The sequence below is a fragment of the Protopterus annectens genome, chromosome 1.part1 (genome assembly GCF_019279795.1).
Source record: "Protopterus annectens isolate FY-2018-M chromosome 1.part1, PAN1.0, whole genome shotgun sequence".
In the NCBI taxonomy this organism is placed as follows: Eukaryota; Metazoa; Chordata; order Ceratodontiformes; family Protopteridae; genus Protopterus; species Protopterus annectens.
The window spans coordinates 1,766,692,508-1,766,710,330 of NC_056726.1; positions in this window are offsets into that span (position 1 = coordinate 1,766,692,508).

Here is a 17,823-nt window from a genome sequence, read left to right on the forward strand (position 1 = left end):
CTGCTGGAACGGGTCTCAGTTTTTAGCTTTTTATTGGTTAATTGGTTAATTTGTTTAAATCAGGTTGCTCATTTGCTACTGTTACATTTAAAAATTGCACTTTATTCATCTGCTTTTATGGTATTTGTGTTTCTTCCTACTTTATTACTTTATTTTGCTTTTGCTGCCTATTCTTAAAAATACTCAATTGCATTCAGTTTGCTGCATTTACTACTGCTTGTTAGTAGCCTGATTAAATTGTAACTGTTGTTCCAAGCCTTTTGGTTTAAGCACTTGGGCTTCAGGCCAGCTACTTTACATTAAGAAGGTTTGTGGTCTGCACTCTTGTGGCAGAACAGTAGCTTACATCCTTCTAAGTTGGGAGTTGCTGATTGAAAGCATAGTGTCTGTTATTCTAAAAGTCTCATAGTTCTGGTTTAGGCACTTGGGCTTCAGGCCAGTTATTTTACATTAAGAAGGTTTGTGGTCTGCACTCTTGTGGGAGGAGAGGGTAGATTTTGCCCTTCTGAGCTGGGAATTTCTGGTTAAAGGCTTATCGTACCTGCTTTTTTGAACTGTTTCTTTCTGAAATTGGTGTGCCTTGTTTGCTGTAGCATAGACTAGATTCAGTCATACTGAATCTAGCTTTAACAGGTTTGTGGCGTAAGCCCAAAAAATGGGCTAGGGGGCTTGTAAATGCCCTCGCAGATAGCCGTATAACTTGAGCACTAATCTAGGCAATCTTTTTTGGAGAAGGCTCCCCTGCACCCTAGTGGCAGGAGTGTGCAGCTAGAACTTGTCTGATTGAAGACTTCTGGAACAGGGCTCAGTTTGGAGCTTTTTATTGGTTAATTGATTACTTTGTTTAAATCATTTTGCTCATTTGCTACTGTTATATTTAAAAAAAAGGTCAAGCTTTTTTCCTGCCTTTTCTGTTACTAGAGTAGTCCAGATACACATCTGCTGTATTCAGGACTGTATTGTAGTTTCTGAGTTCCCCAGACCTCTCTGTGTTAGAGGGAAGCCTCTCAGCTTATCAGTGGGAGTGGTAAGCACTAGGTAGCCTATCTACCAAAAGAGGAGTAGTTTCTAGTTCCCTTTCAACTTTCTACTTTAAAAGCCCGCGTTTGTGCAGGTTTGCACATCATGCAGCATCACTAAGCTGGCTAAACTATTACCAGTGCCAGAAAGTCTGCTCTTCAGTTTTTCCCTTAGATCTTGCTAGTTCTCTTTTCTCTTGCATTTAACTAGCTTATTCGCCTAGCACTTCATATGGTTTCTTGTAACAATTATTGTAGCACACATAAGTGCTAACAGCACTAAACATCCTATAAGGAAGCAGCTCCAGTACTTATTAATAATGACCATCCCTCCTGGCATGGCAAAAAGTCAGTTCCTGTGCTTTTTCCTATTAGCCTTCAACAATTGGCTAAGCTTCTGGTGCCATTCTAAAGGGATCCAGTATCTGTCTGCTTGGGATGACATGGTCGACAGACCACAATGCTTTGCCAGAGATGGCATGCACCTGTCACCCCTGGGATTCTGGATACTGGCTAAGATTCTTGCTGTCCCTATAGTGCCTTTTTTAGGCAAGGTTCAAATGACAAATTCACCACCATAACAGGAACAGGCAAGCAAAAACTGAGGGTGATGCTACTCAATGCTAGAAGTCTAAATCTCAAAATGCACTTACTCGAGGCACTCCTTAAAATGGAGAACATTGATATCTGTGCAGTGACTGAGACCTGGCTCAAGGCTCCAGAGAGCACCCCTGCACTACCAGGCTATAACTCATACCACACTTTTTGGCCATGTAACCTGGACCGGAACACCAAAGGTAGAGGTGTGTCCATATTCATTAAGGATATCCACACCTTCAGGCTAGTTGTTCAGCATAATGTAGCTGAGGTTATCCAAGTGCAACTAACTCTGGGGAAAACTGCAATCCAAATTGTAGATTGCTACAGATCACCCACCATGCCCCAGAATTCCCACTCCTCTTTTCCTGATGTACTGAAAAATATTAGGGTTCAACCAAGCACCTTAATAATGGGTGATTTCAACTACCCCACCATTAACTGGGAAAACTACTCCTGTACCAACTCCTCTGCTCAACGCTTTCTGGAATTCATAAACTCCAATGCCCTGGATCAACTTATCCTCACCCCCACCAGGGGCAACAATATCCTAGATCTAGTCATTACAAACATGAGTGACCAGTGTTCCACACCTGAAGTCAACGTCTCATTGGTCCAATCCAACCATAAGCTAATTACCCTAGATATCCACATCCTGCCCCCACCCCCATTAAGGAAACCATGGAAAAACTTTTCTCCAAAGCCAACTTCATGCTTCTTAAGACAGAAGTGGTGAACGTCATGACACCCATGCAGATGGACAATACAGTTATGACTACTGAATCCTACACAAATGCACTTTATAAGCACTTACATGAGTGCATGGATCGTGCTATCCCAAACAGAACCAAGATGCTATCCTCCAAAAAAAGGAAGCCAATCTGGTGGTCCCCTGCCATAAACAAACTGTACAACAGAAGGAAGAAACTGTTGCAAAAGAGAGTAAATTCCCATGAGTGGAGGAGCTCCCTGGCCAGCCTCAGTAAGAAGCTGCGATCCCTGATAAAATCCTCCAAAGCTAGTTATGAAAACAAAATCACCACTGATTCTAAAGACATCCACAAAGCATTCGATAGCTGTGTCAAGAATCTCAATGGCAACACTCAGATCTGCTCTGAGTTACAGCACAATGGCACTAAATATACAGACCCAACTGATATTGCCAACATCTTGGCAGATAGCTTAAGTGCTAACTTTGCCCTCCTCTCACCCCCTAAAGAGTCCATCTCTATACCGGAAGAATGCAAAGTTCCTGTAATCACGGCTGCACAGGTAAAAACCACACTCTCCTAAGTCAAGAACACAGCATCCATGGGACCAGACAACATCCCAGGCTGCATTCTCCATGAACTACAGAATGAACTGGCACCCCACCTAAGTACCATGTTCAATCATAGCCTCACCTCAGGCTTTGTGCCTGCTGAATGGCGCACAGCGACGGTTATCCCACTCCACTCCACAAGGGGGGAACTACCGCCCCATTAACCTGACAAGCCTGATCTGCAAGGCCATGGTACGTATTACCATGGAACTTATAAACAAAGACATTGGTAATATCAAAACTCTGGACCCCACCCAGTTCGGGTTTGTAAAAGGCAGATCATGTCTTCTAAACCTGATAGACTTCTTTGAAGCAATCACCAAAGCAGTTGACAAGGGTGAGGTGGTTTACACAGCCTATCTAGATCTTGCCAAGGCTTTCAACACCATCCCCCACTCTGGAATTATAGATAAACTCACTAAACTAGGTATAAATCCCTATGTCACAAGATGGGTTGCCAACTGACTCACTGACAGAACCCACACTGTGAAAGTAGCAGACTCCAAATCTGACTTCAGACCAGTGACAAGTGGACTACCACAGGGTTCAGTCCTGAGTCCTCTCCTGTTTGGTATCTACTTCTCTGAAGTACAGGCTAACACAGAAGGTCTTTGGCTAATGAAGTTCGCAGATGACTGCAAACTAGGAACCATAATCGAAACTTCTAAAGATGTGGACATCCTACAAAAGGGCCTCACTGAGACAGATGGATTCAGGCACCTAGGCGGTGCGACATCCACCTGTGAGACAGCTGGATGGGGACACATGGCGGGATGACAAATCAGCTGCAGTGACAAATGACTGTGGACAATTCCCTGTCAGAATTGAGAAAACCCCTACACCCTAACCACAGGTGGCACATACAAACCTCCATAGTGATACACTGTGCACCCCCTTAGAAGCCACTATGTGCAACTGTCAGTGGAACATGTGGCTGGCATAGCATGCCACGTGGGCATGAAAGTGGTACCATGGAACCTGTGTGCTATGGGCAAAGCCTTTATTAAATGAATATGCAATGTGATGTGTGTAGTGCTTGCTGCATACTAAAGTCAAACAGCATCACAATTTGTAGAAATGTGCCACAGCATGGACGAAATCCTGTACATCACTGTAGTCACACTTATGTTGTAAGATGTGCTTTAGGCGACGCTCCCTTACTACAATAGCCTTCCTACACGGTGTTACAGGCATCCCCCTCAGAAGACATTCACGTCGGTTATCAGTCAGGTTCTGCTCCTGCTGCAGAACACACAGAAGGTCGGCTAGCTGTACAGTAGGGCGTCCCAGTAATACCTTCAGCCGACAATGCCATGCCTCCACCTGGTTGTTAGTCCACGGGAAGTCCATTTCTGAGACATAAGACACGTTCCAAAACCGCAAAGGGTATGACGATGGCAGTCATGTCTGTACCAAACAGCGGGATGCATACTTGCGTGGTCGGCCTCGTACATAATGATGGTCTAGAAAAACACCAATTGGCTGAGCACATTCCGGTAAGGAAGCCACAATGTCCAGAAATGCAGGGACAACATCATCTAATGGTAGGAATGCCAACACTATTAGCTTGCGGATGGCAATTGAGGATGCAGTGTCCGTGCCATACAGGGCGACAAGGTGATGATGCTGGATCTGACGCCAGATGATCTGTGCAAAATGGAATAGGCATCCCTTCAGAATACTCCTAGGGAATGCCTTCCGGCTGGCACGTATCACTGCCTTCTCAAAATCGGTCATACTATACTGTGGGGACAAAGTGCATCCCTGATCAGAAGCCATACCCTTCAATACTTCCCACAAAGTGGTGTATGCAGACTCCGACTTCCGTGTCATGAGACAGTACACCAGGGGTACAATCCTTGTTGAGGTGGTGGTGCCAATACATCCATATAATGTATATAGCTGCCGACATATATCAGCCCGTGTGGGGAAGGTGCCATCTCCAAGAATAATGTCGGACCTGCACAAATCTGTCATATTCTGTGTATTAGTAAGTAGAACCAGGGAATCTGTCCCATCCATATCCGACCATCTACGGAGGAGGAAGCTGCCACTATGGAGTGGATACTGGCTGACATCAATATCTGCAAGTGTTGCTGGAGGTGTAGCCCTGGCTGCCCGTGCCCACTGCCGTACCCTGGTTATGCTCCGCCGAAGTGTTGCACGACAAGGCATCTCCTGTAGGACATTGTCATCTGCTGTGCCTAGGACACTCTGCATTACCAAGCTTGGCAATTCATTACCAGTTACCGCCCTCTGCCGCAGTTCTGCTCGCAGTGTTGCCACGTGGGCCATCGTTGCATCTGGGCCATGCTGGTGTGGCAGTGATTTCAACAGTTCTTCCCCCTCTTCTTGGCGTACAGTGATGGCACGTCCTCTGCACGCCTTTACTCTCCGCTCAATACATGCCCAGTACCATTTTGGTGGTGCTTCACATTCCAAATGGTAGCGGTACCTATCAACCACCAGCATTGGTTTACCATGTTGGCTGGGCACTGTGGTGTATCTGTTGCCAAGCAGACCGGGGCTATACAGATACATAGATTCCAGCATGGCCTCTCAGTATCAATTTCAGCCAGGCTAGCTGGGAATGGGATATACAACCAACCGTGTAGCAAGTCCCTTCCAGATGGTGGGTTACTCGCTGTACAACACCTTGTCCTGTACCGTATGTAGTAGCACTGTCTGCCACAGTGGCTCTGTACAGCTGTGTGCACTCCACCTTTCCCTGTCTTCCTCTCCTCTATGATGTCACTGTTTGCAGTTAACACAACCCTGGTGTTGCAATATGCTTGTACTCTAGTAGGTGTCTACAAAGCCTAGTTGCAGCACAGATTCTCACTGTACTGCACCAGCCCCCTTTAACTCCCAGTCTTTGCTGCTGGCCACTCAGGGTATTGGGCCCAGTCTCAGTTTCAATGGCAGAGGTTACATAGGGAAGTACCTGTGTGTTGCACCCTTGTCTGCCTACATGGGACTGTGCATGTATGTACACACCTATTGCAGGGACAATTGGATGGGTTTGGTTACACCTGCAGGACATACACTACCATGGTGTGGGTTGTGGGTTAATGCTACTGTTTGTCCTGCTACTGGGTTGGCAGTCCCTGCTTGGCCAGGTTGGCATGTTCCTACTGAACACTGCACCCAGGGGCTCTAAAAGGACAGGTACTGTTTGTTGCAGGCATGCCTCTCATATGTGTTGCCCCTATGCTAAAACCCCCCTGCTGTGACATGATTCCTGTACGTGGACAGAATGTTGTTTCCTTAGGCTTTACTGTGTGTGGGGTATTGCCTCTAAAACTGTAGTGTATATCCCTTTAAGGTCTTAACCTGACACATGACTTGGTGTTGAATGCACTAGTTCTCCGGCTTAGCTGTGCTGTGCTGTGTTGTGTTTTCGTAATGTGGATTGTACTTCCTGCTTGTTCGGGACCGTTTGCTGTGTTTTGTGTTCAACAGGGGCTGTGCAGGTAAGTGCTACTTTGCTGTTTGTGTTTACTCCACTTGTGTGGCACTACCAATGTGCCGTTTGCCTTTTCAATCAGATTCCCGTTGCCGGCTGTGTACACTGTCACTTGACAGCCTGTGATTACACTTTAGGGGCCATCCGCGTTTGTCGGTTTTCCTACCGCCGTAGGTTCCCACAGTGGGTCGTTCGTTTGGCAGCACCGCTCTATGGTCTAGAGGTGCTGCGGCCTTCTAGTTTTGGCGATGTAGCTCGCGGGCATTTGTCCCGCGATCTACACGCCGGAACCCGAGACAGATGCCTGGTGTCAAAGCCATGGCCTCAAGCTCAATGCCAAAAAAGTGCATTGACATCCCCTTTGGAAAAAACTCTGTACGCATGAACTACAGCATAGGCAGTAGTATACTTAACACCGAAAGTGTGATAAGAGACCTTGGGACACAGGTGGACAGTAGTCTCTCCTTTGATAATCACATCGCCACAGTAGTCAGGAAATCCTTCTCCATGGCACACCTCGTCACAAAAGGTTTCTCATCCAGAAAAAAAGAGGTCATTGTTCCCTCTACTCATCTCTCATTAGACCCTTTATAGAGTACAACGCCCATTTTGGTATGTACCGCACAAGACATCCACAACAACTGGAAAGCAAATCTAAAACCGTTTATTCACTGCAGTACAAAGTAAGCACTTTCATGTTTTACCAACGCTTCTTCAGACTTCAAACAATTACACTGAAACACAATTCATTCAAATAGTAATGCATATAAAAATCAACCAATCACAACCATCTCAATAATGTTGTATCACATAAAATTAAAAAAAAAAAAATACATTCATAGAACCATACATCCATCACAAACTACATACAAATATATTTAGCATAAAGGTATTTAATAAGACCATATCTGTATAAAACACCTTTGTATGAACATAAAACTAATGTTTATAGGGGCGTGTTGCTAGAAAAGGTTTCAAAGTTACCTTTTCATTTAGTCCACGTCCCCTATATCCCTGAAGTCTGATTATCCACCTATTCTCACATTCTTCAGTATGATTTTTAGCATTGCCCAATCTGTTTGTTTTTTAATCAGTTCCAACACACTGAACTTGAATTTATGTGATGTACCTACACTCAATACATGTCTGGCCAAAGCATTGTGATCATCCTCTCTGTTGATGGCATATACATGCTCTCTCACACGTTCCCTGAGACTTCTGTTGGTTTTTCCTACATAGAAACACAAGCATACTTGGCACACAGCCAAGTATACAATGTCTCCAGATCTACAATCAGCATAAAAATTAAATCTAAATACACTCCCTGTATCTGGATGAACAAAACAGTTACTACCAGACATGTAAGCACACTGGTTGCACCCCCTACAAGGGAAGGTGCCTTGTCTATTAGATAAAGTTAAACCCTTCTTATCACTTTCGTAGCACAGCAGCCTTTTCAATGATTTTGAATTCCTATAGGCAAAACTTGGTTTACTGTACGATTTTTATATGCATCACTATTTGAATGAATTGTGTTTCAGTTTAATTGTTTAAAGTCTGAAGAAATGTTGGTAAAACGTGAAAGCGCTTATTTTGTACTGCAGTGAATAAACTGTTTTATATTTGCTGTGGCGAGCCTCATCTGTTTCTTGATATATTTGTACTGCTCTGAGGAGGTTCCTTATCCAGGACTGTTTTGTGGTGTTTTTATAACAACTGGAAAGGCCGCAGAAATACCTCACAAAGAGAATTACCAGCCTCAAACAGATGCCCTAACCAGACCGTCTCAAAAATCTCAAGCTTACTCTGTCGCATATCGCCTACTCAGAGGTGATCTCTGCCTAACATACAAAGCTATGTCAAACCCAGAGCTGTTGGACATTCTCCACTTAAAGAAATCACAATCCCTCCGAGCAACACTCTCTAGGGGCCTAAACCTTGTCGCCACAATAAACAGAACATGCCGGAGGGATAGATTCCTGTCCCAGAGACTTCCCATACTCTGGAATAAACTACCTATCTATATCAAACAAAGCTCCTCATTTGCACTCTTCAAGAGAAATCTTGATAATTGGATGGGAAATAGGAAATTCTCCCCGGGGATCACCTCTGTGGCTCTGCTCAACAGTGGCACAGGAAAATAATTTTCTTGGGTGACAAAAACCAGGGTACCATTTTGGCTGGGCTTGTAATAGGCCCCAGGGTCGATAGCCTAGTACCTACCTATGAACCTGGTGAACTTGGACATTTTGAGGCAGTGTAGCAACTGCCTCATGTACACAGATAACCCTCTCCTCTTACCTCCCAACACTCACACTTGTGAGAGATGCACTTATATATACAAACTGGAAGACATGCACTCTCCAGCCAAGACTGTAATAGCTGGTCAAGAGGAGAAAGTCAACACCTGCACCTCACCACATGGAACATATAGCCCTCCAGAACACCCACCATCACAGCTCTCACATAAAAACACAAACCACATACCCACCTTTGTGGAGGCTCTCAATAGAAATCTACCCAAACAGCAGAGACCTCCAAATCAGAAACACATTTGACCACCACAACACAGCGCAAATCACAAAACACATAGCTCACCTACACAGTGTCCCCCTCAACCTAAACCCCTAAGGCAAATCAGCTTGCCCAATACACTAATCATAGTTGACTCGATACTAATGTCCCACTCACTAGGTTGAATAAGGAGAAGGTAACAGTCAACTGTCTGTCAGGTGCCAGGATCTGACACATAACACATGCACTCAGGTCACTCCACAACAAGTACAAGTATGACTCTGTCATTGTCCATGTGGGTGTGAATGACCTGAGACATACCTTCCTGGACTACATGAAAAGAGACAAAAAAGGAGCTCTCGGATTATGTGGCCCAGGCAGGTATGACCCTAGCCCTGAGCAGTATCCGACCATCACCCAGAATGATACCGCAGTACAAGCAGAAAATGATTGACTTCAACAATTGGCTAAGTTTTTGATGTCATTCTAAGGGGATCCAGTATCTGTCTGCTTGGGATGACATGACTGACATATCTCAATGCTTTGTCAGAGATGGCCTGCATCTGCCAGCCCTAGGTTTCTGGATACTGGCTAAGGCTCTTGCAACCCCTATAGTTCCTTTTTTAGGCGGTGTTCCAAAGACCAAATTACCACCATAACAGCTATAATTAAATGCAGTCTCAGGGTCATGCTGCTCAATGCTAGAAGTCTAACTCTCAAGATGTACTCGCTCAAAGCACTCCTCAAAATGGAGAACATCGACATTTGTGCTGTAATGGAGATCTGGCTTAAAGCAGCAGAAAGCACCCCTGCGCTACCAGGCCATAACTTATTCCACACCTTTCGGCCCCAGAAAATGGACCAAAGCTCCAATGGCAGTGGTGTCTCCATATTCCCTAAAGGATATGCACATCTCCAGGCTACTAGCCCAGCATAATGCATCGGAGATACTTCAAGTACAACTAACAATGAGTAAGACAGTGATTCGGGTTGTAGCCTGCTATAGGTCCCCAGCCATGTCCCAAGATTCTCATTCCACATTCCTCAGCACCCTAGAAACTATTAGAGTCTAACCCAACAATTTCATACTGGGTGGCTTCAACTACCCCTCCATCAAATGGGAAAACTACTCATGCACCAATACACTTGCCCAGCGCTTCCTGGAATTCATTAATTCCAGTGTGCCGGACCAGCACATTTTTACCCCCACTAAAGGAAGCAACATCTTTGACATGGTTATTACTAACATGGGCAACTGTTCCTCAACACCAGTTGTCAATTCCTCCATGGTTAAATCTGACCACAAACCAATTACCATGGAAATGCACATCTCACCCACACCACCAGCAACAGTAACCATCATGAAAAACTTCTCCAAAGCTGACTTTGGGCTCCTAAAAACAGAGGTGGCTAACTTCATGGCACCCATGCAAATGGAAAATAGATGTATGACCACCGAATCATCCACCAATGCACTGTACGAACACGTACATAAATGAGTGGAACTAGCTATTCCCAACAGAACTAAGATGCCCTGCTCCAAAAAAAGGAAGCCAATCTGGTGGTCACCTGCCATTAACAAACTCTACAACAGAAGGAAGAAACTGTTGCAGAAAAAGGTGAAGTCCCAAGACTGAAAAAGTTCCCTTATTAGCCTCAATAAAAAGTTGAGGTCCCTCATCAAAACCTCTAAAGCTAGCTGTGAAGGCAGATTTGCATCAGACACTAAAAGCAACCACAAAGCCTTCTACAGTTATATCAGGAATCTCCACGGCAATGCCCAGATTTGCTCTGAGTTACTGCACAATGGTACCTCCTATACTGAGCCAACAGATATTGCCAACATACTGGCCGACAGATTCAGTGCCAACTTTACCTCCACCAACCCCAAGGACCAATCACAATACCAGAAGAATGCCAGGCACCCAGCATTACTGCAGCACAGGTTAAAGCAGCATTGTCCAAGGCCAAGAATACAGCTTTCATGGGACCCAACAATATCCCTGGTTGTGTTCTACATAAACTACAAAGTGAACTGGCACCACACCTATGTGCCCTGTTCAATCACAGCCTCACCTCAGGCTTTGTCCCTATAGAATGGCACACTGCTACAGTCATCGCTCTCCATAAAGGGGGAGCAACTACAGACCCTGGGAATTATTGCCCCATTAGCATGATGAGTCTGATATATAAGGCTATGGAGTACATCATCATGGACCTGATTAACAAAGATATAGGGAATCTCCAAACTCTGGATCCCACGCAATTTAGTTTTGTGAACGGTAGATCATGCCTGCTCAACCTGGTTGACTTCTTTGAGTTAGTCACCAGAGCTGTGGATGAGGGCAAGGCAGTTCATACAGCCTGCCTCAAGCTGGCCAAGGCCTTTGATACCATTCCCCACTTAGGAATTATTGATAGACTTACCAAACTAGGCATCAACCCCTATATCACTAGGTGGTTGCAAATTGGCTCACAGATAGAACCCACAGTGTGAAAGTAGCAGACTCTAAGTCAGACTGCCGACCAGTCACGAGTGGAGTCCCACAGGGATCGGTCTTGGGTCCTCTCCTGTTTGGCATCTACTTCTCAGAAATCCAGGCCAACACGGAGGGACTATGGCTGACCAAGTTCGCCAGTGATTGCAAGCTGGGAGCCATTATTAACTCGCCGAGTGATGTAGACATCCTATGGAAAGGCTTCACTGAGACCAACGACTGATGTCAAAACCATGGCCTTAAGCTTAATGCCAAAAAATGTGTCGTCATTCCCTTTGGGAAAAACTGATTTCCCACTAATTACCACTTTGATAGTGGCCCACTGAACACTGAAGGTGTTATAAGAGATCCTGGGATACAGGTTGACAGCAACCTCTCCTTTGACCACCACATTGCCACTGTGGTCAGAAAGTCCTTCTGTGTGACACATCTCATTACCAAGGGTTTTGCATCCAGAAAGAAAGAGGTCATCATCTCTCTCTACTCTTCCCTCATTAGATCAATCATCGAGTATAATGCCCCATTTGGCATGAACCTCACTAAATACCTGCAACAGCTGGAAAGGCCACAAAAGTACCTCATAAAGAGGATCCTAGGCCTTAAACACATGCCCTACATGGACAGACTAAAAAAACTCCAGCTTTTCTCTGTCTCATATCGTCTATTAAGAGGAGATCTCTGCTTGACTTACAAAGCCATGTCTGACCCAGCACTGTTAAAAATGTTACACCTAAGGAAAGAGCTTAGCATAAACCAAATGACCAAGATGTGGACAATACAGCAACTGAAGACAACATCAAAGTTGAAAACATCATTATAAAGGTAACCTCACAAGTCATTTCCAATCTAAATATCTGTACCATTCCTTTGAAAAGACAGGCCTTGATTATTGCTAATTGTACATTAAGAGGTCCAAAGTTTAAGAGATATAAAATGTCATCTTTATATACTAGTGTCTTATAAAGTGTGATCTAGTTATCATTGGATGTGGAATCTGTGATATGGAAAAAAATACTGCTATTTTTTTTTTCATAAGGGATACCAATAACATCCTGAAATTAAGCCAAAATCAATATTTCTCTGTCATGTTCAGTGATAGAACCTTCTTCTGTCCAGATTTGAGCTATGACAAAATGGAACTTCTTAGTGCATTGAATAGTTAGCTGAAAAGACTGAGTTTAACTATAGGAAGCGACTTTCTTTTCCTATGGGAAGAAGTCAAAGGTCAAAATCATTTCTTCTGGGCCAGTAAGACTCATTTAGGAGGCAGAGTTAATGAAAGACTAACTGCTCATTTTATAAACTTGCTGAAGTATTTTTTTATATATACCCTGTGTAAAAAACAACCACATCACTTTAATACAAGTTATTTGAGAATATTAATGCACAAAGCATAACACAGTAATGATAAACTTGTACAATTAGACTGCAAGATAGCTTATAGGAATTATGATGTGTTAATCATAACAGAAATATGACGTAGTTCAATTAATCAACCTGCGCATCTTCCCAGATTTTGAAGTTACCATAAATTTATGGAAAATACATCAAGTGGTGAGGTATGAATATATGGAAGGAAACAAATCTGCTCTTCAACCAGCAGTAAGTATGAGAGTATAGGTGTAACATCCATTACAATGGAATAGATGGAACATAGCATAATGGCTTGTGCCACGATGCTTGAGTCCCCTCAATATTTACAGAACTATTATTGTTCTTTATTTTGCCTCCCTGTTTTTATTTCTTTTCACGTTCCTTCAAGGTCTCTCCTGTTTCATCCTCTATTATGTTATCTTCAGTTTTCCCATAACCCATATTCTGTATAGTGCAATATACAAAATTTGTTTATGCATGTAAGGTCAGTGTAATATTCAGTTCATTTTCCCATTTGAATTTGGATATCATACATTTTATATGGTTTGTCTGTAATTTTCAAAAGTGTTATAGATATGTTATGCTCAGTGTAACTTGCTGTTTTTTCCCAGTTAAGCCATTATGTTCTATGTTGTAAAGCTGCACAGTTAGTATTCTGCACCACTAGTTTTGGCCAGTTGTGCCTTGTGACCCAGGTAGTAGCTGAAACAGGTCATGATCTAGATATCGTTGCATGTGGAATCAATGATAAGGAAAAAAGCATTTTTTTCCATAGGGGATACCGATGACATTTGATTATCAAGTAACATACATAACTAACTAAATAAATAAACAGACAAAGAAACATAGCATCATTCTAAAGGTCCCCTAAACTGATACAAATAATTTCACAAAACTTGGAAGCTGTTATTGCTGATGATTTGAATGTCCCAATATAAAAGTGGGAAAAATTGATATAATATAAAATTTGGCAAACAAGTGACTGCTAGAGCATAAGAAATGGTTACAATCAGATTACAAAACGCCACAACAGAGGCTCAACATATCTGATTCTGGTCTCATCACTTCTGATTCCACTATTAGTTATCACCCTATGGATCACAAACTTAGAAAATCATTTAACCCCAGATCAGCTTGAAAATCACCATATTAGTGATGAAACTAAATTGTAACATAGGTTCATAGGTAGGTACTAGGCTATTTTCCCAAAGGCATTTATAAACCTAACCAGAATGTGTTGGCTTTCACCTCCCCCTTAGATTAGTTCCCTGTGCCTCTGTCCAGCAGAGCCACTGAAGTGATTCCCGGGGTAAACTTTCTGTTTCATATCCCCTCATCAAGGTTTCTCTTGAAGAGTGTTAGCGAGGAGCTCTGCCTAATGTAGATTGGAATCTTGTTCCAAAGCATGGGAAGTCTCTGGGACAGGAATCTATCCCTCCAGCACATCCTATTTATTGTTGGGGTGAGGTTTAGATCCCTAGAGTGAGTGGCTCGAGGGGATATGATTTTCTTTAGGTGGAGCATGTCCATCAATTCTGGGTCAGACATGGCCTTGTATGTCAGGCAGAGATCACCTCTGAGTATGCGGTATGCACCGAGTACAGCTGGAGTTTCTTCAGTCGAGCTGCATAAGGCATCTGTTTGAGGCCAGTGATCCTCTTGGCAAGGTACTTCTGTGGTCTTTCCAGCTGTTGCAGGTGTTTTGTAAGGTACATCCCAAATGGGACGTTGTACTCTATGATGGGTCTGATGAGTGATGAGTAGAGGGGCACAATGACCTCTTTTGATCTGGATGTGAACCCTTTTGTGATTAGGTGGGCCGCATAGAAGGATTTTCTTACCACTTTGGCAATGTTATTATCAAAGGAGAGATTACTATCTACTTGGATCCTCAGATCCCTTATTACGTCTTCAGTATTTAGGGGACTACAACCTATGTGGTAGTTTGTGGGCACTTTGTTTTTTCCAAAGGGGATAACTATGCACTTTTTAGCATTTAGCTTGAGGTCATGATTTTGACACCAGGTATCCATCTCAGTGAGACCCTTTTGGAGGATGTCTGTGTCAGCCGAAGAGTCAATTATAGCCCCTAGTTTGCAATCATCTGTGAACTTGTTCAGCCATAGTCCTCCTGTGCTTGCCTGTACCTCTGAGAAGGATATGCCAAACAGAAGGGGTCCTAGGACTGAGCCCTAGGGAATGCCACTTGTAACCGGTTTAGAGTCGGACCTAGCTCCAGCAACTCTCACCATGTGGGTTCTGTCCGTGAGCCAGTTGGCAACCCATCTTGTGATGTAGGGGTTTATGTTCAGGCTGGTGAGCTTGTCTATAATACCAGAATGGGGAATGGTGTTGACGGCCTTTGCGAGGTCTAGGTAGGCTGAGTGTACCACCTTTCCCTCATCTATAGCCTTGGTAACTGTCTCAAAGAAGTTCACCAGGTTTAGGAGGCATGATCTGCCCTTAACAAAGCCGAACTGGGTAGGGTCCAGTGTTTGGAGGTTCCTAATGTCTCTGTTAATGAGTTCCATGATGATGTGTTCCATAGCCTTGCAGACCAAGCTAGTCAGGCTTATAGGGCAATAGTTCCCAGGGTCTGTTGTGGCTCCACCTTTGTGGAGCGGAATAACCGTTGCTGTGTGCCACTCTATGGGTGCGTAGTCTGTTGAGAGGCTTAGTTTGAACAGTGTGTTTAGGTGAGGGGTTAGTTTGTCTTTGAGCTCATGTAGGATGCAACCTGGGACACTGTCCAATCCCATTGATGCTGTGTTTCTGGCTTTGAAGAGTGCTGTTTTAACCTGAGTTTCTGTGATTTTAGGTGCTCTACATTCTTCTGGTATGGTTATGGGCCCTTTTGGGGGTGAAGTTTGCACTGAACCTATCTGCCAGGATGTTGGCGATATCGGTCGGTTCAGTGTATTTTGTGCCATTCTGCACTAACTCTGAGCAGATCTGAGCATTGCCACTTAGATTCTTGACATAGCTAAAGAATGCCTTGTGGTTATATTTTGAGTCCTTGGCAATTTTTCTTTCGAAGCTCGCCTTAGATGATTTTATGAGGGATCGTAGTTTCTTGCTGATACTGATCAGAGATGTCTTCCCTTCTTGGGATTTTACTCTTTTCTGTACTAGTTTCCTCCATCTAGTGTATATTTTGTTTATGGCAGGGGTCCACCAGACTGGTTTCCTTTTCTTGGAGGAGTGAGTCTTGGTTTTGCCTGGGATAGCATGATCCATGCATTTTTGTAGGTGCCCATAGAATGCATTAGTAAAGGATTTTGCAGCTTGGACAGTGTTTTCCTAAAGCATGGGGGCTTTGAAACTTTCCATCTCAGTCTTAAGTAATGTGACGTTTGCTTTTGAAAAGTTTTTCAATGTGGTTTCCTTGGCCAGGGGCTGGGGGCAGAATGTGGATATCCAAAGTGATTTGTTTATGGTCAGATCTAACCAGCGAGGGGTTGACCTCCGGTGAGGAACACCGGTCACCCATGTTGGTGATGACCAGGTCCAATATGTTGTCTCCTCTGGTGGGAGTGTTGACCAGTTGATCCAGGACGTTTGAGTTTATAAATTCTAGGAAATGTTGGGCAAGGGAGTTAGTACTTGAGTAGTTCTCCCAGTTAATGTTTGAGTAATTGAAATCACCCAATATTAGGGTGTTTGGTAGGACCTTTATGTTTCCCAGTGTTTCCAGAAACACGGAATGTGGGTCCTCGGACATCGTGGGTGATCTGTAGCAAGTTACAATTTGAATTGCAGTTTTTCCAGTTGTTAGTTGCAAGTGGATAATCTGTGAAGCATCATGCTGTGCCACTAACATGGAGGTGTGGTTATCCTTGATGAATATGGATACACCCCCACCTTTTGTATTTTGGTCTGGGTTCTGTGGCCGAAATGCATGGTATGAGTTGTAGCCTGGTAGTGCTGGGGTGCTCTCTGGAGCCTTAAACCTTGTTTCTGTTACTGCACATATAATGATTTTCTCTATACTGAGGAGGGCTTTAAGAACATGCATTTTGAGGTTTAGACTTCTGGCATTGAGTAGCATTACCCTCAGTTTTTTGTTACTTGTGCTATTCACGGCAGTGGGTTTGTCATTTGAGCCTTGCCTAAAAAAGGCATTATGGAGGTGGCAAGAGCCTTGGCTAGCATTCAAAAACCTAAGGGTGACAGGCGCAAGACATTTCTAGTGAAGCAGCGTGGCTTATTGAGCATGTCATCCCAGGCAGACAGACACTGGATCCCCTTTGAATGACACCAGAAACTTAGTCAATTGTTGAAATTGGTAATTTTTTTTCTTTATACTGTGGTATCATTCTTGGTAAGGGCAGGATGCTACTCAGGGTCAGGGTTATACTGACCTGGACTACATGATCAGAGAGCTCTTCCATGTCTCTTTTCATGTAGTCCAGGGAGGTACGGCTCAGGTCATTCACACCACCATGGACAATGACAGAGTCATATTTGTACTTGTTCTAGAGTGACCTGAGTGCTTGTGTTATGTGGTGGACCCTGGCACCCAACAGGCAGCTAACAGTAACCTTCTCCTTATTCAGCCTAGTGAGTGGGACGTCAGTGTGCCTGACTATAGAGTCACCTATTACTACTATGTTGGGTATGTTATTTTGCCTTAAGGGCTGTGATTGCATGGCACACTGACTTTGAGAAGTGTGTGTTTCATGGTTTGTGTTTGGGGGTGGAGGTTGCTTGGATGTCTGCTTTGGAGGTCTCTGTTGCTTTTGCAGATTTTCATTTAGAGCCTCCAAGTATGTTTTCATGTATTTATGTGTGTTTTTTGCCGGTTCTGGTTTAATGGGTCTATGTGAGACTGGTGATGTGATGCAAGTATTTCCTTTCTCCTCTTGACTGTCTGATCCAGTCTTGGGTTGAGAGAGCTTAGCCTCCAGTTTGGCTGTATAATTGCATCTCTCGCATGTATTAATGTTTGGTGGTAGGAGGAGAGGGATGTCTGTGTACATGAGGCAGTTGTAACATTGCCTCAAAATAACCGGATTCACCAATTGGACTGGAGAG